Below are 15,475 nucleotides of genomic sequence, written 5' to 3' on the forward strand. Positions count from 1 at the left end.
TGAGACTTTGCATAGCAGAAGTGCAAATGAGAGCAAGCAAAGCAGTGACTCTCATGGACCAGGACTTAGCGGGAGCCATAGACAGGACTAGAGAGAGGCATGATTCCCTCCCTGGCCCCACCACCAGCCAGTGTGGGTGTTTTACACCATTTAAAGTGCTTTCCTGCTTCCCCAGCATACTTATCCTCCTCCACTGGAAAGGAAGAGTGCTCCTGCTTGCACCAGCCCCCCAGAGGGATGGCTTTGCATTTTTAGCCCGGGGTACCATGTGTTTAGGAGGGCTCAGCTTTGGCTCTTGAGGTTTTCCTCACTTCAGGCATCCTTCACAAGCTTGGCCATCACCAGCTGAATCTGCTATCTCTGTCACAAGGCAGAAATGAGAGGTGGGGCAGGCTGGGGCTGAACTACAGAGTGAGCCTTAATCCTGGAGGAGCAAAATGGAGTAGTAAGAGGAGCCCAGCACCATGATGAAAGCTGAGATAAGGAATCTGAAGCATGGACAAAATCCAAGCACAGGAGGGGTCTCTCTTAAACAAGAAGTTGCATGACTGGCACTGCTCTGCCTCTCTCCTCCTCCATCCCCCATGCTGGGAGTCAGGAGTGCTACTGGAAACCATAGGGACATTGCACTGGGGATCACAGGGGAAAGAAAGGGTTGGCTCTGTGAATGGGGGTGAGGGGCAGGGAAAAGTCAGTAGCATGAACGTCCAACCCAACGCAGTAACACATCTGTTAGAAAGAGGAATCAGAGAGTTGTAGGCTAGGCATGCTCCGCTGGTCATGATGGAAAGCCTTGCCAAGCTGAGGACTATAGGAAGTGCTGTTCCCTGCTGCTAGTGTTTTTCAGAATATGGCTATAGGTTTTCATCATGGTGATAATACCCATTTTATTTACATTTTTCCATTTGCCATCGATCCCCATTGTTTTCCTCTTCTGCTTCCTGTCTGCTACTGTACCTCTGACTATTGCTATAGAGGCAAGGGTATAGGGGCATGATCTGGCTGTGTATTTTGTGTCCTTCTCATAAAGCAGCCTGATTTTAGCATCCCTTCTTGCTAACACGTCTCTGCTGATCACACTACATGCAGCCTTTGATGAAGATGGACGTGCCTTGCAGCAGCTGAGTGGGAGGTGGGGAACTAGCTGCATAATAACCAAAATTTAAATTTAAAAAAACACCCAACTCCTATCAGAAAAGAAGAAGTAATGTGACTATCTCCAGTCATTGTGCAAAAATAGCTGAGACCACAGTATTTGCATGATAGTGAGTCTGTCTGCCTGCACCTTAGACAAACCATGTTTATCTGCCTACCATCACTTCTTGTTCATCTTTTCTTATCACTGCAAAATAACTCTAAGCATATTTCTTATCAAAGTGCTGAGCTGTTGTGAGCAGGCTGTGTTCTAGCTGAGGAGCGAAGGGGATGATTACAGTGCTCAGTCACCCGCTGTCAAGAGTCGAGTAGTAAACCCAGATTACTTCAGCTCTGGGTTTTCCCTCTGTTTCAACAACAGCATGACCCTCCTCTTGCCCTTATGCTGGTGTGAAGAATATGGCAGTGATTCATGTTAAAAATATAATGACTTTAATATGAGGAGCATTGGTGCTGCTGATGTTTTGCTATGTACATAAGTTGAAAGAGATTTATTGTAGTTTTATTGTTAAAATGGTTTGGAGGGTTTTTATCAAGTACATACAGACTCATATGAACAGTTATTGCAAATGTGGAAAAGTACTGGAAAAAACCCTGTCAGAAGGACTCTCGTTTTGGCGAGAAAATGAGTGGAAAAGCAACAAACACACCCACCCCCCCACCCCCCCCAACAACGCCAGAAAAGCTGAGAAGATTTGAGAAACTCCACTGCACTTGCACGGACTAAAACACACCCATCTTATGAATATGTATTAGAAAGACTATAAAGAGTGGTGGGTTTGTTTACGCTTTGTCATCGCGCATCCATCTATGCGGCGTCCTCGGTCCGTTAGTGCGGAGGGGAACACCCCCCCCTCCCCACTCCCTGGCGTACCAAACCTCTTTTTTGTTTTGCTTGTTCTCATTTCAATAAATTCATAAAAGTTATTTTCTGGTCCTGCATCTGCATTTATAACACCGGGAACACCAGTAGATCCTTCTCCATCTCACCTGGCTGCCCCTGTACTGCTTTACTAGGAGCTGGTTGCAGCTCTGGCACTGCCACAAGCTTGCTGGGCTGCTTGTTCCCTGTGTGAGTGGAAGTGCCTGAGTCTCCTGTGCTCATAGATAAATCTGCCCTTGCATGCTCTGGTATTGCAGAGCTGGCATCCGCATTCTCTCGCCGCATTCTCTCCCCTCCCCTCCCTGGCAGGAACAAAAAAATATGTCTACCAGTCTGTCATGCCAGTGATGCCACTGGCATCCTCCTTGCCATGAGCACCCTACTGCTGACTAATGCAAACCATGGCTGAAAACAGGCAAAAAGCCATGAAATTCCACTGTCACCTCCCTCAGTGCCCCAGCCCCAGCAATACACTCCCAACATGGCTGGGAAGTGCTGCACCTTTGTTTGCAGGGGTGATGTCCATTGCAAGCAGTGGTGGCATATCTCAAGGGGACTGTTAGGACAGATCAAAGCTGAGCACCTACAGCATGTCCTGCGAGGTATTTGCCTCTGTTATGAGCAGTGTGCTTCGTAGCTTTGCATTTTGCAGTGCTATGAAAGCTTCAGAAGTTACATTTACATTAACAAGCCCATAAAGCATAAGGTTATTAAATGTTGCTTATAGTACCTTGTCTGAGAAGTTCACTCAGTTACTAGCTGGTTTGATTTTTACTAAAAGTGAGTTTCATGAGGGCTCCAAGCTATATCTGCATGTGTTGGGGGAGCTTGTGTTTAAAGGACAAGAATAACAGCAGCAATGTCATCAAAACACAATGGCTGAATTACTCTGTGGAAAGGTTGGTCAGTGTTTTCAGAGAGAAATGAAATATGCTGGCTTTGTGATTGAAAAAAATGTTGCATTTAAACATTTTTAGATTTATTGTTGGTAAAACTTCTTTAGCATTGGTTATTTTCTGCAAATCTTACTGAGGTCATCATTTGCATCTTTGGTGGAAAAGTCACAGTTTAAGTAATTTCATCTCCTAGTAATTAATCATCACAAAACCTAATAAAGTTATTGCATATGTGGAGTGATGGGTATCAGAAGCTGTGGCCGTGCAGGAGATGGTCATGCAGAGTGAGGATTAAGTGAGACCAACACAAACAGTATGGCATCATGCAGAGCAGGCATTTGCAGAGAGCAGTTGGACAGGAATGGTTAGAAAGAAAGAGTTTAGACAGAGTTAAAGGAGATAGCTGTTGACATGTTGGGAAAGAATCCCATGGTTTCATCCATGTGGACTTCCTGGGAACGTGGCACTAAGAGCACATTCACAGCCTCAGGGTTTTCTTTCCCAAGAAGGAAGTCTAAAGTTGGGTCTCTGGCCAGACTTTCTATGGCTGAAGCATGGTGTAAGAAGACCACCTCTAGGAAAGTTATTGGTGAGTTCTCTTCACAGTTCTTAATTACAAGAGATAAAGTAAGAGCTTAATAATAAAGTCTGGCATGCAAGTGTGGGCACAGATGTGCATAGGGCAAATACCACAAAGGACATACTACAGCAGGCATGAATGTTTGCGGACCGAGGACTTGGAGTGTGGCACAGGGCAGAGGAGCATCTGGTATCGGTATCTGGTATAACGTGTCATTCGGGTATGAAAGGCAGCAGCAACCTGTGTCCAGGAATCATCAGGATGATGTATTTTATTTTATACCCTAAATAATTTGTATGGATAAGAAAATGTTTATTCTGTAAATAATTCTGAAGGCCATTTTCAGTTTGAAAGGACACAGTTGAAAATACTGTAAAAATGTATTTCTATTGAACCATGCCTGAATTATTTTTTACCTGAAAGCATTCCCCTCTTTTCAGCTAGCCCTAACTTTTAATACTAAGAACAAAGTCCACTAATGCTCAAATATTGGCAGTGACTTGGTTGCAATGATTAGGAAAGTGACTTGGCAGGTCTGAAGGTTTAAGGCATTCACACCACAGAAAGTGTGAATGGAATTCCATTGGATTTGAATTTACTTGGAGAGGTTTAAGGACGGGCATTTTGTAAGGCAGAGTAAAAAAGCTCAAAAGCTTTGGAGAGTCAGTGAGATCCCTGGAAGCTCAGATGCTATTTTTTTCTGAGTCTCCTTGGAATGAAGCTCCTTGGACAATAGAGAAATTTCTGGTATCTCTCTATTTCCACCAGGTTATATATATAAAAATATTACAAAATAGATGCTCCAAAGGGAAAGCATGTATAAACCAGGCTATCGGACAGCACTAGGAGTATATTCTCTCTGGCGCATTACGGATGTGAGACAACACCTACATGGTTTAATCATATCCCTCCTTTATTTCTTATTTTTTTTATCCTAGATTCAGTGGGACAAACTCACCTCCTCATGAAAGATCTGGCAGCTCCCTCCTGAAGTCCTGAACCCTATCCAAGAGGTAATTATATGTGTTTGAAATCCAGAAGACAAGAAGTAGCCTCCAGCCACTCAACAAAGGCTCCTCCAGTGTTCTGAGGAAGCTATGCCGACACTTCCTTTCTCCTTGTCTACCTCCTGCTGTAATGCATTTGCAGAGTTTCCTGAAGCCTCTAAGGCTTTTCCAGAGATCTGGTAGAGCCAGACCTGGTATCTCATGAAGTATCATCGAATGCAAAGACAAAGAAACACTCCCATGGGCATAGTTAATGCAGATAAACCTGAATGGCTTTCCTTCCCCACCCCCCCCCCCACCCCCCCCCCAACATTGCACATGTATAATTAATCTCAGTTCAAATTTACATGTTTGATCTGCTTCTTTAGATTTAAGATGTCTTTGAAGGAAGACCCTGTGTTTTGATCTGGAGTGCCTAGGATATGCTTGGTGTTTACGTGGACAGATCCTCGTGCCCAGTGACGGTCAGATGTAGAGGCCTCCTGGCTTCCAGATGTGGGGTAGGAGAGCAGGGAATGAGGTGCTTCCCAAGACAGGCCTCATGAGCCCCTTCACCCCAAGCCACCCTCTTCTCCAGGACTCTCATGAGTGGTGTGGACACCTATGGCCTGGTAGTGGAAACCTTCTGCAGACAAGAGGAGCTAATCCTCCTGCAAATAGACCCTCCAAGTACTCTCTCCTGCAGTGTAAAAGAAATGAAAGGTCTAGAGATGTAAAACGTATCCACTTCAAACAGGGAAAGTTCCATTTGAAGTGCTGTCTTGAGTCAAATCCTCCCCAGCAGCAGAACTTTTTTCCCCTCAGCAGCGTGTATCAATTTCTTCTGACAACAGTTTCATGGCTTCAGGATAAACAAGCCCAACTCCATTGGTATAATATTTTACAACTATAGACAGACTACAGGGATTAAAATTCTTTGTATGAGTCACCAAAGATGGGGAGGGGGGAGGTGGGTATGACAGACATTGTGAAAGGTGAGTTGAACACAAAATAAACTGAATCGAGCCTTTCATCCCTGGCGGTGCCTTCCTCTGCACCAGGAGGAAGGTGGATGCAGACATGCGAGGGGCCCTGCATGCTGCAGAGATGGCAGAGGTGGCATCTTGCCCTCACACGGCATCTGACTCGGGGCTGGGGAGGCCTTGGGGCTCTTCTCATTCCTTATGGCACAGTATTACTTTCCATTTTCCTGGCAAATATGAGTAACTGAAGAATAATTTCTGGTTGATCCACAAGGGTTTTGGTTTTGTTTTGTTTTCCCGCTGGAACCAAAGGCCTCCCTTAAATGTTTTATTCCCCAAAGTGCAGCATTTTGGTTTGATCTCTGAATTTTTTTAAGTCCTTCATGAAGTAAAGCAAAACAAAACCCCATGTGCTAACACACATTGCTGAAATGTTTTCCTGCTGAAAGCATCAGTCAAATGTTGTCCCTTTCCCCTGTCCACCCTCCTTTCCCACCTTCCCAACTAAACTCCCTGATGAATTTGTGTGGTCTAGATGAGTAACATATGCTTTATGAGAAAAAAAAAATCTGCTGGAGGAAACCCACCCCATGGCACCCTGTCTTGCCCTGGAAAACTGACTTCACTGTGAAGATAGCCAAGGGGAGATGGTTTAGGCCATCGGTGGAAACCCGTCTGCTTAAGACTGCCTTGCGCACAGCTTTAATCCCTTTGTGCAGAGGAACCTGGAGCTGGTCACTGAATTACATTCTCTTACAGTGTATTTATGGCATCAGGTTATGGTTTTTAACCTCAGCATCCAGCCCAGCCGCCAGTCCTCCGTCCTAGACATTACACTTGCAGGTCAGGGAGACAGAGGTAGTTCTGGCCTAACACTAGAACATTCAGGACAAGTCCTCCGACAGCCTTTACTGGCTGTCTGCACAACTGAAGATGTCGGAAAACTTTGTGGACTTGCTTCACACCCAGAACATGTCCAGAGTCTGGATAAAGGAGGACTCAAATTCTCCAGGACTGCCCCATCCCCTCTTCCTGAATCTCCTGCTCCAAGTGACACCGGTCTCTGCTGAGACAGGTTTGTAGCAGTATGGTAGGAAGATCCCTAGAAGGCTTCCCTGCCTCTGCAGTTGGCATTAATATTAGGATTATCTCAGTTACAAGTTCCCATTTCTCCTTCATTTTTCTACTTGCCTCAGGGATGTTTTTTGGGGGGCAGCTGCACAGCTTGGATGCTCAGCAGGGCAATTTCTTGAGTGACGGTGACTTTCCCCAGAAGCTTGGGCAGCTCTTGACCATTGCATGGGGCATGCTGCAGGTTATACAGGGCAATTCTGGTCTCCCAGGCTGCCCTCCCAGCAGTTCTTGTCCATGTCTCACCCCTCTGCTAGCTTTAGTCTGCTCTCATGCTTGTCATCTCCTCTTGCAAAGAGAAGTCAAGGCAGTGCCTAGATAGAGCCACTCAGTGGGGTCTTGTATGCAAGGAATAAGAGGTTGTGTCTTCATCCTCCTTGGGACGGAGACAGTGGGACCCAAACATCCCCATGAGCAACCTGATGCTCTCTCAGCTTCTGTCCCTTAGCACATGAATGCATGCACATGGCAAAAGTGAGGTGGCACAGATAGTGCTTCATGCAAATCTAGGTCCTGTATCCTAAAAGCACAGAGGAATTTAGGCACCTCACTGGTACTGAACTCAAGGTGAGGGTCTGCTTTATAGCCAGAAGACTATTAAAAACAGTCTTGTAGTGACTACATGAAACTCTGACCAGCTGACAAGCTTTTCTGCTTTCAGTTTAGATTGTGAAGAGAATGAACCCATCCCTCCAGCAGTGCCACAAGCTGCAGGAGAAGGTAGGCACTCAGAGCTGCTGCACTATCCATGGAACAGCTGAGATTGGGCCTTGCAGAGAGGTACTGCCATGCTCAGCAGAGCTTGTAGGTGCAGAAGGAGATGGTCTCTGAGTCAGAGCTTGGTATTTAAATAGGAAAGCTGGATAAAAGGTGAGAGGAAAATAAGTTATTTTTATCCTTGCTTGCAGATAGGGCACCAAGACAGAGGAAGATGATTTCATCTTGGTACAGGCTGGACAAGTCTGTGGTGGATCAGAGTGCTGAAAGCTGCCATCCAGAGATGTAGCCAAATGCCTCAGCCTTACGAGAAACATTTCTCTCTAGGAACCAGACTGTGATGAAGGATTCACTTTCTGCCAGAGGAATAGGGAGGAGACAGTAATGGTGCTCTCGGCTGCTACTGATAATCATCAAATAGTATTAATTCCTTCCTGAGAGACAATGAAATGAATTATTTCTCTCACAAACAAGGCTTCATGTTTCTCAATCAAGATAAAACTTTTGCCTCATCCACTGACTATTAATGGAAGAGCTCGCAGGGTCTTGCAGGAGGAGCAGACAGAAACCTGCATGTCTCCTGAACTAACAAGATTTGTGAAGGCCCTGACCAGGTCACCTTGCCTGCAGGCCTGTAACTGAGGCGGGGAGGGATAGGGGAAATGGGAGGAACAAGCCCTCTCCAGAGCAAAGCACATCTCCTGGCACACCATATGCCTATGAGCAAGGGTCTCCCTCCCTGCTTGCCTCTTTGAGGCCTGGCTGGCTGCCCTATGGGCACTGCAGCACCCCTGAGACCCTTTCCGTGGAGGGGAGATTCTGTGCCATGGAGGTGCCCACTGGAGCTCTCAGGGGAGGAGAGCACCCAGCACTGTCTGCACAGCAGTGTCTGCACCCAAAGGCACTCTTCTGCCAGCACAGCCCCACGTCTCAGGCTGGGAAAAGAGGTCTCCATGGGTGGAGAGGTTTCCCCTCCAACGCAGGGCTCAGCCCCCCACCACAAAGGGGCTCCAGCCCTGCAGATAGCACAAACATGTCAGGAAGAATCACAGAACCATCTAGGTTGGAAAAGACCTTGAAGATCATCTAGTCCAACCATTAACACACCACTGACAGTTCCCAACTACACCACATCCCTCAATGCTGTGTCAACGCAATTCTTGAACACCTCCAGGGATGGGGACTCCACCACCTCCCTGGGCAGCCTATTCCAATGCCCAGCAACCCATTCTGTAAAGAAATGCTTCCCAATATCCAGTCTAAACCTTCCCTGGTGCAACTTGAGGCCATTCCCTCTTGTCCTATCACTTGTTACTTGGTTAAAGAGACTCATCCCCAGCTCTCTGCAAACCTCCTTTCAGGTAGCTGTAGAGGGCGATGAGGTCTCCCCTCAGCCTCCCCTTCTCCAGACTAAACACCCCCAGTTCCCTCAGCTGCTCCTCGTACGACCTGTGCTCCAGACCCTGCACCAGTTTCGCTGCCCTTCTCTGGACACGCTCGTCATTCAATGTCCTTCTGTAGTGAGGGTCCCAAAACTGAACTCAGTCATTGAGGTGCGGCCTCACCAGTGCCGAGTACAGGGGTCAGATCCCTTCCCTGTCCCTGCTGGCCACGCTATTGCTGATGCAAGCCAGGATGCCATTGGCCTTCTTGGCCACCTGGGCACACTGCTGGCTCCTGTTCAGCCAGCTGTCAATCAGCACCCCCAGGTCCCTCTCTGACTGGCAGCTCTCCAGCCACTCCTCCCCAAGCCTGTAGCGCTGCTGGGGGTTGTTGTGGCCCAAGTGCAGCCCCCGGCATTTGGCCTTATTGAAACTCCTCCAGCTGGCCTCAGCCCATGGCTCCAGCCTGTGCAGGTCTCTCTGCAGAGCCTCCCTACCCTCGAGCAGATCAACACTCCCACCCAACTGGGTGTCATCTGCCAACTGACTGAGGAGGGTGCACTCGATCCCCTCGTCTAGATCATCAATAAAGATGTTAAACAGAAGTGGCCCAAAACTGAGCCCTGGGGGACACCACTCGTGACTGGCCACCAACTGGATTTAACGCCATTCACCACAACTCTTTGGGCCCGGCCATCCAGAGAGTTTTTTACCCAGCAAAGCATGTGCCCATCCAAGACATGAGCAGACAGTTTTACCAGGAGAATGCTGTGGGAAACGGTGTCAAAGGCCTTACTAAAGTCAAGGTAAACAACATCCACAGCCTTTCCCTCATCCAATAAGCAGGTCATCCTGTCGTGGAAGGAGATCACGTTTGTCAATCAGGACCTGCCTTTCATAAACCCATGCTGACTGGGCCTGAGCATCTGGTTGTCCCACATGGTTGTGTGATGGCACTCAGGATGAGCTGCTCCATCAGTTTCTCAGGCACTGTATTGGGTCTGGCTGAACTGGAATCGGTTTTCCCCTATAGCAGCCCTCACGGTGCTGTGGTTTATGCTGGGAGCTGCAGGGTGTTGATAGCACCCTGGTGTTGTGGCTGCTGCTGAGCAGTGCTTACACAGCACCAAGGCTCTTTCTGATATTTTCCCCAGTGGGACGGGGTGGGCAAGATCTTGGGAGGGGACACAGCCAGGACAGCTGACCCAAACCGACCAAAGGGATATTCCATACCATATGACGTCTGCTCAGTATAAAGCTGGGAGAAAGGAGGAAGGGGGTGGGGTCACCCTTGGTCCTCCGAGGCAACTACTACGCGTATTGGAGCCCTGCTTCCTGAGAAGGCCCGACATCGCCTCTTCATGGGAAGTAGAGAATAAATCTGTTTGCTTTTGCTTCCGCGCGCGGACTTTTGCTTTGCTTATATTAAAACTGCTTTTGTTTCACCCACAAGGGTTAGTTTATCTTCTTTCCCCTCTTTACCCTGTTGAGAAAACAAAGGGAAGGGGGGGGGGGAAGTGATAGAGCGACTTGGTGGATACCTGGCATTTAGCCAGAGTCAAACCATCACAGTCTATTCTGGCGCCCAACGTGGGGCCCGAAGACTGTATTGGGTCTGGCTGAACTGGAATCGGTTTTCCCCTATAGCAGCCCTCACGGTGCTGTGGTTTATGCTGGGAGCTGCAGGGTGTTGATAGCACCCTGGTGTTGTGGCTGCTGCTGAGCAGTGCTTACACAGCACCAAGGCTCTTTCTGATATTTTCCCCAGTGGGACGGGGTGGGCAAGATCTTGGGAGGGGACACAGCCAGGACAGCTGACCCAAACCGACCAAAGGGATATTCCATACCATATGACGTCTGCTCAGTATAAAGCTGGGAGAAAGGAGGAAGGGGGTGGGGTCACCCTTGGTCCTCCGAGGCAACTACTACGCGTATTGGAGCCCTGCTTCCTGAGAAGGCCCGACATCGCCTCTTCATGGGAAGTAGAGAATAAATCTGTTTGCTTTTGCTTCCGCGCGCGGACTTTTGCTTTGCTTTGCTTATATTAAAACTGCTTTTGTTTCACCCACAAGGGTTAGTTTATCTTCTTTCCCCTCTTTACCCTGTTGAGAAAACAAAGGGAAGGGGGGGGGGGAAGTGATAGAGCGACTTGGTGGATACCTGGCATTTAGCCAGAGTCAAACCATCACAGGCACCAAAGTCAAGCTGACAGGCCTGTAATTTCCCAGATCGTCCTTCTAGCCTTTCTTATATATGGGCGCCACACTGGCCAATTTCCAATCTGTTGGGACCTCCCCAGTCAGCCAGGACTGCTGGTAAATGATAGGAAGTGGCTTGGCGAGCACCCCAAAGTCCTTTCTGGGCTATACTCAAGATACACAGGTACTCAAAATGGAGAAGAAAGTGCTTGTCAGTCCTTTCTGTATCTTCTTGATAAACACTTCTATGAAGAAGTGAATGGAGAAAATCCCTGTATCAGTAGCTACAGTATAAATACCCTCCAGGGAAAAAAAAAATTACAGCGACACATTTTAGTTCCTCATCCAAGAAGTGGTTTAGGATTTGGTAGGGAAACAGTGGAGGAACTGATCACCCTACCTATGATTTTAACTTGTTTGTGAATGCCACAAATCTATAGCCCAACAATAATAAGCATTAGACAAAAATAAAACCAGATTGCTTTTTTTTTTTTTTTTTTAAGATTGAAAGCACAAACACGTTACAATTCTTAAAAGCCAAGAGCTGGGTAACCAGGTGATTTACTGGAAAGGCATTCCTCCAGCTAGAAACCTACCTTTTCCTTCTGCCTGGAACTAGAAAAAGGGTAACAAAAAGTTATGGAATTTTATTATATTTTGGCAGCACAACCTGGACCTTCCTATCTGAGGACTGAAACAGAAATGAAGCATGGTGCTGGTACCCCAAGATCCAACTACTGTAACCTGAAGGGCTCATGGTTGCTTGCCACAGAGGGATGCTGCTGCCCACATTGCCCAGGGAGGTTTTGGTGGCTGGTCTATGTCCTGCCCTCTGCCCTGAGGGGCAAAGAGCAACAATCTGTGGCACAAGCATGCTTGGGTGCTCCTGCTGATGTAGAAGAGCTAAGGCCAAGCTGTATGCAATCCCTTGTACACTTCAGGGTAGGCAGTGTTCAGAGATCCAGGTCCTCCTCCATTATTTCAAGTACTCTATTGCTTGCTTTTAATCTCCCTCCTTTCTCACTTAAATTTTGTTATAAATCCCTAATGTCTTGTCCTCAAGTGTGTATATTCACAGCTGTTGGCAGACTGCTATTCTCCCTGGGTGGCTCTTCCATACGAGGATTTGATAATCTCCTACTGCTTAATTGACTCAAGTAATAAGCTGCTGCTGTAGCACATCAGGGCTTGGACCTTATCGAACACACACTCACATTTTACCCTGTGGAAGCTGCACCCCTCCCTCCCCATCTATTTCTTCTTCCCTGCCTGACACATGGCAGAGGAACAGGTTCCCCAGGTTTGCACTTCACAGAGAAGAGCAGAAAGCCCGTACCTGATGTCCCACCCCACACCTGCTTGCTGGGGCTGAGAAAGCAACGGGGAAGAGTCTGGGCTCCCACCCCAACTCCCTGACTCAAGGCACAGGCTGTGTAGGGGAAAAAAAAAAGGGGTCAGTGCCTCAGTTTCCCCAGGCACTCAGGGAGGGCAAAAAGGAGGAAAGCATATTCCTCTCTTCCAACCACCTGCTGGGCAAGTCTGAGCCTAAGCAGAAAGCAGGGTGGGGCTGTAGTTCAGCTGGGCTGGGGAAATGCATGGAGTAGCAATCCAGGCTGCATCTGGCACCTCTTTTTAGGAACAGGCTCCACCACAAGGCTGACTCAAACACCTCAGTATGTGAGGGCAGGCAAGCCCCTGCATGTTTTTGCTAAACTAGTACTGGCAGATGACTCAATTTCCCTTTCCTGGTCCTAATCTCTGCAATTAAGACTAGTGATTAGTTTGGTTTCTGAAATTTATATATAATGTTAACCAAAGCAGTCTTCTGGGCTTTGGGAATGGGAGCACAGTGAGATGGGGATGTACTCAGCAACACAAAAGCCAGCAGCAGCAACAGCTCAGGCTGAGGATTGCTTGGTCAGTGCTTGAGGATACCAAGTTGCACATCTGACCAGGAAGTTCAGAGCCTTTTCTGCATCCTTCACTCCCCTCCACCCTCGACTCACACACTGCTCAGCAGTCCCCCCACAGCCAGGAATGACCTCCACCCTCCTGTTACATATTGCAATTTAAAAAAAACCCAAACAAACAAACAAAAAAACCCCACCAGAAACTACATAATTATTGGTGTTTTGTGGATGCCAGGAGGTTACCGTCTTCCTCTCCCTACCAAAGTGCAGGGGACAAAGCACCTGTGCCTGGTATTGCTCTGGCTGAGGTCATGCAGAGCTCCCACTTTTTCACCCCACGCCTCCCACTACCACCTCTCCAGGCAGAAAAACAGAGGTGCTGGTGATCAAAATGGTGATGAGGGCTTAAGACGGCAAAGCAAATGCCAGGTACAGGCAGGGCCCGCTGCTGAACTGAAATTTTTCTTCTGCAAGCAGGGGAGCGTGTTGGCACCTGCTGCAAAAGAGATACTGCTTTGTCTGATAGCTTTAAAGACTGGGGGGCAGAGGGAGAAGAGGCCAGTTAAGTGTGCTTATGTTTGAGAGGAACAATGGAGAGAGGAGGAGAGCTTGGAGGTACCTGCACCAGAGATGTGTCAGACATCACTTGTTCCTTCTGGGCCAGAACACCAGCCCAGAATCACTATGGGAGGAAGAAGCAGCATGTGAGGAGCTGTTTTTTAAAGCAGGAAGAGGAAATCTAGAGCAGAGAAAAAAAAAAACCAAACCTCCCAAGAGACTTAGGATGGTGATAAACGTGACCCAGGTTAGACACTGGGCTACCAACCAGTGGGGTGTACAATACAGTAGAAATATACCACAGCAGATAGCACTGCAAGCACGTACCTTGCTGGGTCCTGGTTTCCCTTGGTGGAGATTGAGTTATGGAGCTCTGGAGTACACAAATTTTAACAAAGTCAAAGAGGAGGCGGCCATCAGCTGCACCCCAGCTCTGCCATCTGTTACAGCAACTGAAATATGGATCCTCCCCTATTTGCAACAGGGCTGGAAGGAACTGCCTTCCCACAGCGTCTCACACAGCCTAGGGGCTGAGTTCTGCCCCTTCTGCCTCACACTGCATCCTGGCAAATGGCAGCTCCCAGCATTTAGAGGACTTTCTGAAAGAGTCACCCACCAGCAACAAAAATCTTAAATGCTTTTGCATTTGCTATTTAATGCTAACAGTGACAGGAACAGCACCAGCACAAGTGCCTGAGCATACTACTGCAATCAGTTCCTGGCAAGGGAAGAAGCAGCTGTGCTCACCGCCACTGCACAGCACCAGTCCCTGCAGAAGACCTTGTAAGTCTTCTACGAGCACAGAATGGAGGAAAGTGCCATTAAAGCCACTACCTTCTACTTCCCAGAGGCAGAAGCTCTGTTTTGGCAGGTCCAACCTGTTGTTAAGCCATCTTGTTCTCAGAGAGGAAGACAAATTCAACAAGCTACTTGTTCTTATTAAAAAGCAGCCTGCATCCAAGGACTGGTTTTACTGCACTGGTTGAAGGCAGACAATGCACTCGTGTGCAAAACCAAAGACCAGCAAACCTGCTGCAGGTCATTCATACAGCTGACTGAATCAACTACACTATGTCAACACAGATGAGTGCCTGTGGTTGGACAGAGGTGTGCAACAGCTCCATGGGTGTGATGTAGATGCGGATTTCCTACCTGTGGTTTCCCACAAAAAAACCCCCAAAACCAACCACCAAACAAAAAGACCCTAACAATCATTCACTAAAGCTTTTTCAGTCTTTTGGGGATGTGAGGGAAGCACATGATACATTAACAGATATTTCTGAGTTCTCAGTAACCTTCCATGGAAGCAGAAGTGGTTCAATAACCACCTTGGCTCTGGTGTTGTCAAAATGCTTCTGCAGATCCACCTGTGTTTCAGCACATAAATCTTAATGCCATGTGCCTTCCCTACCTACCAATTTTTAAAGTTTATTTTTTAAAATGCAGATTAAAAAAAGCTAGTGCACAGCTCTATTTGGAGAAAAAAGGCAGACTTGAATTAGAAAAACATTCAGGTTTAAACAAAGAACTGGGAGACATCTTACATTTTTACTCTTACTTCTTTAGGTGGTTAGGAAATCAGCACTCTCCTCTATACAGCATAATATATAACCAGAACTAGTACTAGCTTTGCAACAGGAAACCAAAATTGACAGCACTTCTTGCATCCTTGAATGCTAGTGCATAAACACTGACGATCACAAGATTTAAGGCACACATATGAAAGAACCTCCATGGTACACATGATTTCTGCTTTTTGTAAAAAACTGCAATTTGTCTCTCAATAGCAAAGGTAGATAAAAGTTGAAAGGAAAACTGTGTTTGAGAAATGCTTCTTTATTTTTAAATAGAGTCTGAAATAGTTATAGAAACCTCTGCAAGGAACATACACTTCTGCAGAAGATTCAAGACCAACAATTTGTCTTCCAGTCACTGGAGGGTAATTCACATTTCTAAATTTTTTTTTTTTTTTTTTTAATTCAGTAAATGTGTCTCAGATCTCAGAGATGGCAATCTGAAACAATTCCACTGGAGAAAGAACAGAAAAACAAGAAACTGTGAAGTCAGACCCACAAGGACTCACAGCAATGACTATT

Source organism: Athene noctua, chromosome 3, assembly GCF_965140245.1.
Source record: "Athene noctua chromosome 3, bAthNoc1.hap1.1, whole genome shotgun sequence".
NCBI lineage: Eukaryota > Metazoa > Chordata > Aves > Strigiformes > Strigidae > Athene > Athene noctua.